General features: G+C 33.3%; 1 protein-coding gene across 1 annotated transcript in view; it reads right to left on the bottom strand.

Annotated features, from left to right (window-relative positions):
• The window catches only part of LOC114325410 (lachesin-like), a 1,092,141-nt gene that overhangs the window by 327,050 nt on the left and 749,755 nt on the right, over positions 1 to 15,336 (bottom strand). The window lies entirely within an intron of this gene.

Raw genomic sequence — 15,336 nt, 5'->3', positions numbered from 1 at the left:
TAAACAACAACTTTAGTCTACAGTATAGATTATAGATGGTACTCGTTTATTTCCTACTACGTTGTATTAATACAAAAAATTATCTAGACACTTTTTAACAAATTTTTTCTACCAAATTTGGTATGTATGGATTCAAAATAACAAGTTCTTTTAAAATCCGCAAAATATACAGGGTGTCCCATTTAAATTAAATAAGTTAAGGGTATTTCCGGTGAAACCGGAAGTGGAGTAGTAACGAAAAATATGGCAGCAGATGCCTTTTGAGTCACTGTACTTGCACGCAAAGTTTCATAAATATTGTTCTTTTCGTTTCAAATATATTTGCTTGGTTCCATAATTTATCCCAACCCAGTATACAGGGTGTTTGGTAAAGAATGGGCCATATCTTAACCTCAGATTCCTCAGGTTAAAATAGGTCGATTTAAGCTAACTTACCTTAGTACAAAAATTGATAATAACCGAAATACAGGGTGTCAAAGTTAAACTTTTATTCTATTTAATTTTGAATATTTCCTGACAGGCATGGGACCACAACACGAAATTTGTTAAGTAGTGCTGGTATTATACACCCTACTAAATTATGTCAAACAAACGTTTCTGGCTACTACCAGAGGCGTACGACCGGGGAACGTGAATGGTTTACCCTTCCCAAATTCTATGCCGCTGGCGGAATTTCTATTTTAGTGCAATTTTTTTATTCTTCAATACCTTCTTTGTAAATAACATACTCCTCATTTGTAACGATAAAGCCATTAGTTTTCGAGATATTTGAAGCCAAAAACGAAGGAGCATAATGAATGAATCAAAATAAGTGTGCCTTTTCATTTTTAACTTCAAATATCTCGAAAGCTAATGACTTTATCGTTACCAATGATGAGTATATTATTTGCATAGAAAGTTTTCGAGAATCTAAAAATTATGCTAAAACAGCAGTTTCATCATTGGCGTAGAATTTGGGAAGGGCCAACAATTCACTTTCCCCTATCGTACGTCTCTGGTATTAACCAGAAACGACTATTTAACATAATTTAGTAGGGTGTACAATACCTACACTTTCTGCCAAAAGTATCATAAGTATATGTCAAATAGTTTTATAGTACCGGGCACACATAACTATTAAAGTACTAAATAAAGAATAATTTATTAAAAAAAATAATACTTTAAAATAATTTGACATATCCATGTCATACTTTGCAGAAAGTGTAGGCACTGTACACCCTAATAAATTATGTTAAATAAATCGTTTCTAGCTACTACCAGAGGCGTACGACAGGGGAAAATGAATGGTTTACCCTTCCCAAATTGTACGCCACTGAGGAAACTGCTATTTTAGCATAAGTTTTAGATTCAGCAATACTTTCTATGCAAATAATATACTCTTCATTGGCAACGCTGAAATCATTAGTTTTAGAGATATTTGAAGTTAAAAATTAAAAGGCACACTTATTTTGATTAATGTATTATACTCCTTCATTTTTAGCTTCAAATATCTCGAAAACTAATGGCTTTATCGTTACGAATGAAGAGTATGTTATTTACATAGAAAGTATTGGAAAATCAAAAAATTGCACTAAAATAGCAATTCCACTAGTGGCGTAGAATTTGGGAAGGGTCAACCATTCACGTTCCCCCGTCGTACGCCTCTGGTAGTAGCCAGAAACGTTTGTTTAACATAATTTTGTAGGGTGTGCAGTACCAGCATCACTTACCAAATTTCGTGTTGTTGTCCCATGCCTGTCAGGAAATATTCAAAAATAAATAAAATAAAAGTTTAACTTTGACAACCTGTATTTCGGTTATTATCAACTTTTGTACTAAGGTAAGTTAGCTTAAATCGACCTATTTTAACCTCAGAAATCTAAGGTTAAGCTATGGTCCATTCTTTACCAAACACCCTGTATATAGCAATGTTGTCGACTTTAGCCCTTCCTTTAGTCTCTTATATCTAATCAAAAACTAAACGGACTGTATACTATACAGCTGTATAAGTAGGAAATTATTTAATACATATTATTTTATTGCCAAAAATGTAAATGCAGTAAAGTGTCAACATATTTTATTAATAAATTGCTAATAAATATTGATAAAAATGCCGAGGAAAGTTTCGGGATTGGAAGTTTTACATTTGAACAAGATAGTGCACTCAGCCACACTGCAGAAACAAAAAATGGTCTGGGACCACGATGTGAAAATATTATCTTCAAGTGAAGTAGCCCCGACATGAGTTGCATAATAATGGCTTGAGATAAAGAAGTTATGCATTACGGTTTATGCCAAAACGCGTAGGTAGTCACCGCCAGGGTTGAAAAAGATGACATTATTTGTTATATAGCTGTATATAACAAATATAATGTATGCTTGTTGTATAAAAGCTGATTCCGATGTTAATAGTCCGTGGGCCCACCATTAAAAAATAATTATTACCTCCCTCATGAGACTTTTTTTATTCAGTTATTTATGTCGAGTCGGACAACTTTTCTATCGGAAAATCTGTCGGAAAATTTTCGGGAGGGGGCGTTTCGTAAATATAGAGGTTTCTAAACTTTGGTGCGTCCAACAACTGGAGTAGCCTAAAAAATTTGTCGGACAATATTACCAGTAAATTGAAAGTATACAACAATCCTACACAAAATCATCATTTACGACTCCATATTGCGGGGGGTGGGGGGGGGGGTGGGTCGCACGTATCATAAAGAATCATAAGATGTATACCCTCTTTTTCTGCTTCTTCTTCTTCTTCAACCTGTGTTAGTCCTCAACTGGACATTTTCTTTTTATTTTTTTATTTGCTAAGTGCAAATAAAAAATTTTATTGGTCAAAACTTTTTGACCAATGAGTAACTTTTTATCTATCCTATCTTACTAAATACTTAATATCTAAGAGTCACCCTTTGATGTCTTCTTAGTTGTCTTTATTATTACTGGGGCACTTTTTGCTTGCGCACTATCACACAAAGCGCTGGTTTTCACTTTATCACGCCCTATACCAACACGTTGCTTGCACACTAGTCGCGCGATGCTCCGCTATTAGCTTTGTCACACACTACACCAACTCGTGAGATTTGGTCCTCTTCAGTCTTCTTTTCTGGTTTGAGTTGTCCAGGAGCTGGATGGCCTCAATATTTTCGTGGAGAAGAAGTCTTTTTTCATGACTCTCTGCGTGTTTTCGGATTTCTTTGTCGACGGGCTCCATTCGTAAATCCTTGTGGAGGTCGTCATTACGGATGTACCAGGGTGCGTTAACTATGCCCCTTAATACTTTGTTTTGAATAGTTTGTATTATTTTCAAGTTTGTCTTTTTTGTACATACCCATAGTTGGATACCATACGTCAATACTGGTTTTATAACTTGTTCGTAAATTAGCATCCTGTTATAGGTTGACAACCCTGAGTATCCTCCCAGTAGCCAGTACAGTTTTTTCTATTTGATATGTAATTCTTCTTTTTTTTTTCTTTACATGTGCTTTCCAGCGAAGCTTCGTATCTTGGATTATGCCCAGGTATTTGGCTGTGTTGGTATAAGGAATGTCTTATCCATTAATTTTTATTGGTGCGTTGAGAATTTTTTTATTAGTGAAATCAACATGTACTGATTTGCTTTCATTCAATGTAATCTTCCGCGTCTTAGTCCATTTTTGGAATTTGCTCATCGCATTTTGTAGTTTATTGGCTGTTTCTATGTTATTTTTCCCTACTGCTAATATGGCGGTATCGTCGGCAAAGGTAGCTAAACAGTAGTTATCGAATTATGGTAGATCACATGTATAGAGGAGATATAGGATCGGGCCCAATACGCTACCCTGGGGGACTCAGGCTTTTATTTCTTTAAGTTGAGAATAAGCATCATCTTGCTTGATTCTGAAATATCTATCATTTAAGTACGATATAATTATGTCTGTGTATGATTTTTGAAGAATAGTCTCTAACTTATGAAATAGTAATTCATGCCAAACTCTGTCAAATGCCTGGGCAACATCTAAGAATAAAGTTGAACAAACTTTTCTTTCCTGTAGTGCATTTTCTATAATATCGGTGACTCTGTGGAGTTGGTCTATAGTTGAGTGTTTCTGCCTAAACCCAAACTGATGATTTGGAATTAATTTTTTGTTTACTATAATTGATTGCAATCTTCTGAGGAGAAGTTTTTCAAATAATTTAGACATTGTGGGAAGCATTGATATTGGTCTATAGGAGGAGGTTATATGTGGTCATAGGTCTCTTCCATTTGTTTCCATCGATTTCTATACTCTTGGCAATTCTCATCCACTGCTTGCCCACGACTTTTTTGATATCATCTGTCCACATCTTATGCGGTCTGCCTATTCCCCGACTGTTCTGTCTTGGTCTCAAGTTTGTTAATTTCTGTGTCCATTTTTTCGGGATTATAGTCCAGGGTAGTAAGGATTTTCTCAGGACACTCAATGATCCAGGTAGCTGACTACTTTTTTAGTTATTGTAGACCTATAGGAAGAAAACATACCTGTTTCCTGCCTAGAGTTCACGTCCGTTTTTTAATTATTAACAATTTATTGCAAAAATCGCGACTTTTTCGATTTTTTGCACCCTATTCAAAAGCTAATCAATTGACATAAAACTACAAAATTTAATTTTTTAGAACATTGAATAACCTTCAAAATACCAATTTTTGAAAGTAAAAAAGTTAATTTATTGTTTTACAAATTGCAAAATAAATGAAAATCAATATTTGTTAATAACTTTTATTAAATTTAACTTAGAATTTTAGGGTTTTACCCAAAGTTGGTTATTTTGGTACTTAATAAACTCTCAAAATTTGAGACCGATCCATTAATTAGTTTAAAAGTTCTTCTATTTGTTTATCCCAGAGACATTTATTTTGCCATAACATAAGACAGAAAGTAATAAACATTGGGCAATTCTAAAGCAACACCAAGGTCCTTGATGAAAGGTACAGTATCTAAGCAATGCTGTCCAATCTTGTATTCAAAATGGATTGGGGATCTAGATCGAGAAAACGTAATGTCTTTGCATTTAGATGGATTCAGACTCATCCCATTTCTTGTACACCAGTCCAACAAATTGATTAACTCATATTGAAGTTTATCACAGTCATTGGGACATTTAATCAGACAGCTCAATTTTAAGTCATCGGCAAACAGCAAAAAAAGGGGAGAAGAAAAACATTCGTGAATATCGTTTATAAAAATGTTAAACAGAAGAGGCCCAAGATGTGATCCTTGAGGAACCCCTGAAGGAACAAGAAATGATTTGGAAAGAAAATTACCAATTTTTACTATTTGTCTACGATTAGACAAATAGCTGCCAAACCAAGAAATCAATGGTTCATCAACACCAATCATTCTGAGCTTATGGACCAAAATTCCATGAGACACCCTGTCGAACGCCTTGGAGAAATCAGTGTAAATTGTATCCACTTGATACCCCCTCTCAAGGGAATCAAACAAAAAATCTACATAAGTTAATAAGTTAAGCTCAGTAGATCTATGGGGTCTAAACCCAAATTGTTGATCGATAAGTTTAGGCTCAAGTAAAGGAGTTAAAAAGTCACAAACCAGACTCTCAAACACTTTAAGTATTACACCAAGTACGCTAATAGGACGATAGTTATTGACAAGAGATTTATCCCAGTCTTTAAATATAGGCTTAAGAAAACTTTCTTTCCAGTAATCTGGAAAAACACTAGTTTGAAGGGAACAATTAAATATGTAATACAATGGCCTGGAAAGGTTAAAACTGCATTCCTTTAAGAACAAGGGAGGTATACCGTCAGTGCCTGGGCCCTTATTAATATCAAGAGAAAAGAGTTTGGTGTATATTTTCGATATTAAAATTTCTTCAAAATAAAGCTTAACTTACTGAAAGCTACCGAAGACAATTGCATGCGTCATTTTATTTCGGCTATTTGGTTTTCTTTGCCGATTTTAATGGTATTTCCCTGATATATTATAGTGATCTACATTAAGACTAACGTTGTCAATAACAAGATCAGTTTGTAAATTACTTATTATTTTTTTTAAGGTTCATATTGAGACCTATTTTATTTGACTGCTGGTTTAATTCCTTCAACATTTATACCCTCGCAGCTAATTTTTGTAGTATTGTTTGATAAAAATATTTACAATAATTCAGAGTATTTTTTGAGATCTGTTTATGGTTGTGATAATAAGTTGTCTTTTATTCTCTTCTAGGAAAAACGTCAATTAGGTCAGGGCGAATGCATGGATTCTAAATTTTCCTGTCGACCTTTCAAGTTGCCTGAGTGTATTTTCTAGATTTCTAGATTTTTTTACCGGTAGAGAATTTTTTTGGATGTTGGAGATTTGCAACTCCTCTATAAGCTTTATGGATTAGTGGTTTCTTTCCGGTATTCCTATATCGAGGACATTTATTAGGATTTGGTTTTTGAGGTGACTGGAATTTGGAAATTTTATGGTTTGATTCGTGGATTGAGAACCTTGCATAAGGTTAGATGAGACCTATCTATGTTTGTAATATGGTAATGTCTTAAAGTTAAGCACAAAATTCTTCTTCTTGATATGCCTATACGTGACGAATCTTGGCGATCATCATGGCAATCTTCACCTTATCTGCAGCAACGCAGAAAAGCTGCACAGATGTTGTATTGAACCAGGTTCTGAGGTTCTTTAACCAGGATGTTCTCCTTCTTCCTGGACCTCGCTTTCCAAATATTTTTCCTTGCAGCATGTCTTGTAGGAGGGCATATCTGGATTCATTTCGCATAATATGTATAAAGTATTCCAACTTTCGAGATTTGATGGTGGTTAGTACCTCTAGGTTCCTCTCCATTTTTCTAACCTCATTTGTGACCCGATAAGAACAAAATTAAGTACAACAAGTACAACATTAATATGTCAATTTTATAATCTGTTTGGTTAAAATTGCAAATTTTTTTTAACAATCCCCAAGAAAATATTCCCTTCGAGATTAAGGGTTCTCAATAAAGTTAATATTTATTTATTATATAAATTATAGTTATAGCGGTTTTTGACAAAACACCGGGTTTCGGTTATACCGGTTTTTGTTACTTACGGTTTAACCTGGTGGTTATAACCGGTCAAAAAACCAGTTATTCCAAAAACCGACATTCGGTTTTTTATTCCATTATAAATACCCATTAGGTTATAATGTTACATTTACATTGTACTTTAGTTTGAGGTACTCCCTTCGAATCGGTATCAATATTATCGATATCGATACTATTGAAAGAACATATAGATACCAAGATAATCAATCTAAATATAAATGGTTCAGGATGGATTGTAGTAGGTCATACTTGCCCATTTCTCATTTACGACTTGTCAGTTCACGAGGTCTTAAGTATTTTCGGATATAGCAACATCTCAAATGATTCCAATTTTCTGCTTGTATCTTCGTTCAAGATCCACGAATCAACACACCGTAATAAAGGACAGAAAAGACATAGCACCACCGCATTCTTACGTTTATACCAAGAGCGAGGTTGTAGCTCTTCAAGGAGGCCTTTGAAGAGTCACAGGTATCTTCTTGAAGCTAGAGCCTTTCCAATGAGCGCTTTTATACCCTGGTTATTGATCCATTCTTCATTCACCATAGTGCCGAAGTAGCTGTAGTTCATCACTCTTTCTACTGTGGGTTGGTTGACGTAGATTTGATCTTCTGTCAGCTATGATCAGCTATGTGCTCTATATTTACAGTAATCCACAATTTTGATACACTGTGAAAGCTGAGTTTATCGTCCAGTCAATAAAAGGTTTACAGAATAATATATATGGAGGACCCTGTATATTTCTCATTAATTTTAAAATATGTACATTAAAGGTGTCTATAACTTTTATTAACAACTTTTTTTCATATATTGTATAATAACAGGTATACTGGACTTTGTCACAGAAGTTGATCACCCTGTATAAAGTATAAATATAAAGTACGTAAATATAATGTAAAAAACATTGATTCAAAAACGGGGAGCATTAATTTACGTCCAAAGATCAGTTTCATTGGTCCAATGTAAGTAGATACATTAACTAATGCTCAAAAACATTAATTTTTATGAATTAGTACATTCATTTAATGTACTTTCTAGTTAAGAATCAATGTATCGGTACATTGAATCAATGTATCGGTGCATTAAATCAATGGAACGGTACATTGAATCAATGTATCGGTACATTAATTCTTAACTAGAAAGTACATTGAATGAACGTACTAATTCATAGAGGTTATTGTTTTTGAGCATTAGTTAATGTATCTACTTGCATTGGACCAACGGTACTGATCTTTGGACGAAAATTAATGCTCCCCGTTTTTGAATCAATGTTTATTTCATTATAGTTACGTACCTTTTTGGTTCAGTGTTGGGTTATGATTGAAAATTATTCTCTGAAATCTTCTCTTTCCAACAATATAATATAACACATTATAGTAGAAAATATCCATGGTTATAAAATTATTTGTTTTTTGAACATCCGCACTCAACTTACCTTGTACCGGTCAACAGCGTAACCAGCATGATCCTAAGGGGGAGGGGGTTACAACTACTGGAGGGTCTCTGGGGGGTATGGATTAAGCTCAAAGTACATCCCAATGGGGGTTATAGCCCCCAAAATCCTTCCTGGTTACGCCACTGGTACCGGTAGCTTTCTTTATAGCCTATTAGAGTGTTTTATGTTTTTGTGATTGCCCCAATACTAGGTTTTTTAACTTTTGATGTCAAATATCTCTGGATGCTTAGACGATAGAAGGTCCAAATTTTTACAGTAGTTGTAGATAGTTAATATCAAGTGCCGCGTAAGGTTTTATTAAAAAATGTACAAAAACAAGTAAAATAACAAATAAAATTAAACTTTTTTGGATTTTTTTTGTAAGAGTATTTAAAAAAAAGTTAATATAAATGTTCCTTTCATTCTAACTTTACAAAAATCTACGCGGCACTAAACAATACATCTAGTTTCAAAATAAAAAAAAATAGGTCTCTAAGTGCTTTGGTTACAGAGCTATGTGACATAATATTAACATTGTCGTTAAATAGGACTTAGGTGCCCTTAATACTCCAGGGAAATAAGGTTTTTGTCGGGACACGAGCAGCCAAGTTGCAAATGGATTTTTTGGGTACTATATACCAAATACATTCTAAATACAAAAATGCCCGTCACAGTTCGGACGAGAAACTTAGTTATTAACAAATAAGGGTCAAAAATGGCAGTTTTTTCGTTTAAATCGCTATAGGTAAAAATAGGGTAATTATATATATTATTTAGAGTAATCGTATCTTAGTAGATCAGCCAAGGTTTAAAATGGCACTTTTTGAATTTTGGTCAGATCATTTTTTTGCTTCGGAAAATTGCAATATAAAACCAAAATTAAAAAAACGAAAAATGTGCTATAACTTTTGCGAAAATGGTCATAAGACTTTCATATTGCACGAAAAGTTGAGTTAAACATTCCATATAATGCACAAAAAATTTTAAGACGATTTGTCAATTAGTTTAAATTTTTTTCAATTTGTTTATCGCAAAGATCTTTTTTTTTTCGCAATGTTATTGTTCAGAAAATAATAATGACATAGCAATTCTGTGGAAATCACATGCAAGAATAAGAGTTGTATTTTTAAAGTATTGAAAAAAATAATTAAAAAGTCGCTTTTATCACTCCGAAAAAAGTTTAGTAAAATAGAGTCATTTTTGGCTTCTAAACAGTTTGAATAACTTTGTTAATATTGACTATAGAGTAAATCTACTTTAGGATTTCAAAAGCTGGTATTTTTATACGAATTTTCAGAAAAAAACTTTTTCCCTAGGTCAATTAGGTTCAAAGTTAGCCACTTTTATTATTTAATTCGCAGTTACTTCAATATAAATCAAATTCTCCTGTAACGGTGTTAGTTGCCATACTACTCCGAAACGGCTTGGCCGATTTTTATAAAATTTTACACGTTTATCCTGTAGGACGTTGAAGAGGTTTTAATCTATTTTTTATACCCATAAGTTATAAGGGGGGTTGCCCCCCTGACAATTTTTTTTTTGGAAAAAATTATCTACCTTAATTTTATATCATGTAGAATTAAAAAATACATACAACCCTTAATTTTCACTCTTCTATCACCAACCCCTATTTGTTAATAGCCATCTATATATTTACATCTATAAAATTATCATGTCACTCCTCCGTGTTAGTTTCCATACTCCTCCGAGACCGCTTGACCGATTTTTATGAAATTATATATGTATATTCGGTAGGTCTTAGAATCGGTCGTAATCTATTTTTCATATCCCTGAGCGATAAGGGGACTTCCCCCTAACATTTTGTAATGTTAGGTGGGGTTGTGTGTACATAACGTACTCTATAAGACTAAGAGTACATACAATTTAAAAAAATTATAATCAAAATCCATTAACAAGTTCCAGCGATATTAATTGCAGCATATGTTTGTAGAATCAGTTTCATTTTTTGAGTGCACGTATTTTAGTAATTACCCTCCACCGACCACGAATTAATTCCGTTCGGACGCCATTTTTAAAGCTTTATTAACCACTCTGTTGAGGTTTAAAGTTTACTTAAACTTTTACACATAGCCTATATATCTTTAACTTCAAAATGGCTCTAGTTAGGTTGCTTAATTGTTAAAAACAAAGTAGCCTTCAATTAAATATAAAAAGTGGCCAACTTTGACCGTAATTAACCTAGGCGAAAAGTTTTTCTTTGAAAATTCGTATAAAAATACCAGTTTTTCAAATTTCATTGTAGTTTTAGCCTAGAGTCAATATTAACAAAGTTATTCAAATTGTTTATAAGCAAAAAATGACTCTATTTTAGTAAAATGTTTTCTGAGTGATAAAAATGACTTTTTAATGATTTTTTTAATACGTTGAAAATATGACTACTCTTCTTTCATGTTGTTTTTACAGAATTGCTGTATCGTTATTATTTTCTGAACAATAACATTGCAAAAAAAGCTTTTTGGGATAAACAAATTGAATAAAATTTAAACTAATTGACGCATCGTCTTAAAATTTTTTGTGCATTGTATGGATTGTTTGATTAAACTTTTCATGCAATATGAAAGTCCTAAATTCATTTTCGCAAAAGTTATAACAAATTTTTTATTTTAGAAATTTTAGTTTTATTTTGCAATATCAGAAGCAACAAATAATCGGACCAAAATTCAAAAAACGCTATTTTAAACCGTGGCTCATCTACTAAAAGAAAAATATAAATAAGACATTTAATTACCCTATTTTTACCTGTAGCGATTTAAACTAAAAAACTCTCATTTTTGACCCTTATTTGTTAATAACTAAATTTCTCGTCCAAACTGTGACGGGCATTTTTGTATTTATAATATATTAGGTATATAGTACCCAAAAAAACCCATTTGCAACCTGGCTGCTCAAGTGTCCCGAACATGGTATATCTTTGCCTTATTTCCCTGGTGTATAACGTCTCATCCAGAAAATACGGTCCGTTTATTCGATGTGGTAAAACAGCACACCAAACATTTTACCTTTTTATAAAATCTACGATTTCGAACTTAGTTTAAAAATTTATGGGTATTTACATAAAATTGGATACAAAATTGGGCAGTTTTTGAAAAATTTTAATTTTATTTTGTTTTATGGGATTTTAGAACAAGCAAAACTTTTTATCACGAATGACATTTTGCATAAAAAGGTTTTTCCTCTTGAGCACCCCATATCCATGGACACACTGTATAATATCGACACCATAATATACAAAAAAGAATCCCCATTTTTTCTCTGAATTCATTATTTTTCGATAGGTAACTTATCCGGTTTTTCACCGGTTATTACCAAAAAGAAAATACCGGTTATAACCGGGACAAAAATAAGACCGGAAAAACCGATTATTGAGGACAAAAAACTGGTTTTAGGTTATAACCAGTAGGTTTTCTCCATCCCTACTTTGAGTTTTGATTATTGCAGTCACAATTACCTACTGGTAAAATTGTATTTCTCCCTAACAGTAGCGTTTTTACAATAATTTTCTGAACATGTGTTTAAATAAAACAAATTAATACAATAATAGTTTTGTTTTTTAGTTTTCTCTAAGTAGTAGTAAATATTTTTCGAGTATTAGAATGTTTTGAATGAAGAGCAAACGGCGGCGAATAATAAAACAAAGCTCCTATTTTGTATACTCTCCATGTAGTTTTGTTTTGTTTTTGCGGATCCAATTTACAAAACAATACCTTGAATTGTAGATACCGAAGCATCAATTTAACATCGAACAAAACTTTCTGTAGTGTAGATAAATGCGAAACGTTGAAATATATCAGTTTAGCGCTCCGAGGAGTCGCAGTACATATATTTCTTATTAGACCGTTTTCTCTTGTCTTGGGATGCTGCACAAATAGAAGTATATTAGGCAGTCTCCTCGGAGAAAACTTCACAATCCACTATTTACATAGGCGAAACGTTTCCCAAAGACGCGTCAAATATTGTAACAACAAGAATTTAATATTCTTTACTTTAAGCTTATTACCTCGAATGTTCCGAATACCGCACTATTTTATACTTATTTGCCCTCTTTTTTCGTATTCACTCTCACATAACATGTAAATTTAAGGTTGCATATTACAAGGAAATCATGACTTGAATGTTCACTGCTTTCAATGGCAATCGCTGCACGAGAGAAATAGAAAAAGGGAATAACAACAAAATTTTACAACCTCTACAGCGACTAGAAAGTCTTTAGCGAACAGCTAAAGGTTCTTACAATGAAGCTAAAATTTTATTTCATAAGTGTATTTGAATCTATTGAGTGTTTTGATATTTTTTTTAAATAGTCACTTGACAATAAATGCATGATATACATATTATTATGTGAAATTAATAATATAAGTTCAGAGTTGTGTGGACTCTATGTATTTAGATTTTTGTTGATTCAAGTGGAAATTAGAGGAAGATTATGATGTACAGACAATATTATAAGAAAAAAACTAGTTTTCAATTTAACAGCACATAAAATAATATTGAAAATATTACTCTACATCCCACCAGATTGAAACCAATGGGAACCTTCTCTGGTTACACCTCCGAGGCTTCCAAAATTTGCAAGCCATAACGGATGCTGAGACTAAAGTAGATGAGGGAATTTTACAATTTATAATTCACGTCCCATCTGCTCAGCGCGGTAAAGTTCCAACGAGAATGGTTCCGTAAAGTAAAAGATGGTTTTTGCTTGTTTTCGATTCAGATGGATGCACAATCCCTGGACAGCTGTTTCTGCCTTATAGGCTTCCTCAGCAGAGCTAGCGTGCACACCTCTGAAGCAAATACCAGCCAGCCCATCTATTTAGGAGAAATTTCAAAGATCATTGAAATCCCCATTGGGATGTAATTCAGCGACATCTCTTTTGTAAAAGTCGCAGATCAATGATCCAAGAAGCAGTCCAGAAAGAACTTACAACAAAAAAAAAGAGATCTTATAACTTTTAAAGGGTTTTTACCCATAACTTTTTGGTGGCTCACGCATGCATGCTATTGTAAATATGACCTTAGTCAATTCTTAACCTTAGTCAACTTTTACAACATTGTTTCTTCTTAATTAGGTTATACTTATCATTTTAGGGCTTAACACTGATGATGGATTACTTCTTAATCCGAAATCGTTTTTTTTGTGATGTAACCCTTATTAGGGTCTTTTAAATATACCTTTTACAAGGATCCTCTATTTTTTGTGATTTATGGTATACAGCCAGCTACAGGAATTTTATTTTCCTCGTGGATTTTTATTATAATGGTGAATTCTGCATCTGAGAATTTTCAGTTTGTTTAAGAGATGTCGCTGAATTGAGTTCCAATGGGGATTTCAATGATCTTTGAAATTTTTCTTAAATATATGGGCTGGCTGATTTTCGCTTCAAAGGTGTGCACGCTAGCTCTGCTGAGGAAGCCTGTAAGGCAGAAACAGCTGTCCAGGGATTGTGTAATTATGTATCCCTCTGAATAGAAAACAAGCCAAATCCATATTTTATTTTACCGAACCATTCTCGTTGGAACTTCACCGTGCTGATCAGATGGGACGTGAATTATAAATTGTAAAATTCCCCCATCTTCTTTAGTCTCAAAATCCGTTATGGTTTGCAAATTTTAGAAGCCTTGGAGGTGTAACCAAAGAAGGTTCCCATTGTTTTTAATCTGGTGGGATGTAGAGTAATATTTTTAATATTACTTTATATGCTATTAGATTGAAAACTTAGTATTTTGCTAGCAGTTGCTGCTAGGGCATCCCTGCCACTTAGTTCGTTGCAATCCGTAACTGCACGCAGGGGTTTGTTCTGGTTGGATCAGAGAGAGCAGCATATGTGCCTCCTGATGAGAGACTAATAAGTTTCGAAACCGGTAGAGGTGCTTGCTGCACTCTCTGATTGAACTAGAATATGATGCGACTGTAGTTTCGTATTGCAACGAAATTGAAAACGGTTATTCATTTTTGACAATATTAGAAGTTTATAAAATATATTTTCCAAAGTCACGGTTCACTTGCGTATCTATCAACGTCACGTAAGCCCGTTTCACACGCGGTTGCTTCTCGTACTGCTTTTTATACTATTGCACAGAGAGAAAATCGTTTGTTCAGCAGCGATAGTTGAACCCAGAGAAACGTTCGCATACTGAGAGAGATGTGTTGCCTTCGACGGCTAACAGAACAGAGAGATAGAAACTTGTGTTGCAGTGTCTAAGCATAATGTCTGTACTCGGCTACGGATGAAACAAGGTACTAGTAATTATTGTTTAAGGTTGGCTTAGGAATTATTTAAAATTAAGGATTGTAATTCTGGGTTTAATAGAGTAAAAAATTTAAGATTAATTTTTTGCATGTGAAAATTTGAACATAAGTGTTGTGTGATACATAATTTTCGTACATCTGCCCTTTCTTTGTTTAACTTATGAATGAATTCTTTTCTGCATAATGTCTGTACTCGGCTACGGATGAAACTCGGTAGGGATGAAACAAGGTACTAGTAATTATTGTTTAAGGTTGGCTTAGGAATTATTTAAAATTAAGGATTGTAATTATGGGTTTAATACAGTAAAAAATTTAAGAATAATTTTTTGCATGTGAAAACTTGAACATAAGTATTGTGGGATACATAATTTTTGTACGTCTGCCCTTTCTTTGTTTAACTTTTGAGTGAATTCTTTTTGGTAATTTTTTTTTTGCATTTTTGGTAAATTCCACAACTACAACTCATTCATTTGTTCGAGAACAGGCGATTTTGGAGAAAGATTGCGAAACAGGTGGATTTTTATTTTTAAATTATGAGTCTTTGGGATGTATACGATACATCCCAAATATACAGGATGTAACAAAAAT

Source organism: Diabrotica virgifera, chromosome 10, assembly GCF_917563875.1.
Source record: "Diabrotica virgifera virgifera chromosome 10, PGI_DIABVI_V3a".
Lineage (NCBI taxonomy): Eukaryota > Metazoa > Arthropoda > Insecta > Coleoptera > Chrysomelidae > Diabrotica > Diabrotica virgifera.
Note: the sequence above shows the minus strand (reverse complement) of the source record. Positions and strands in the feature narration are given on the sequence as shown.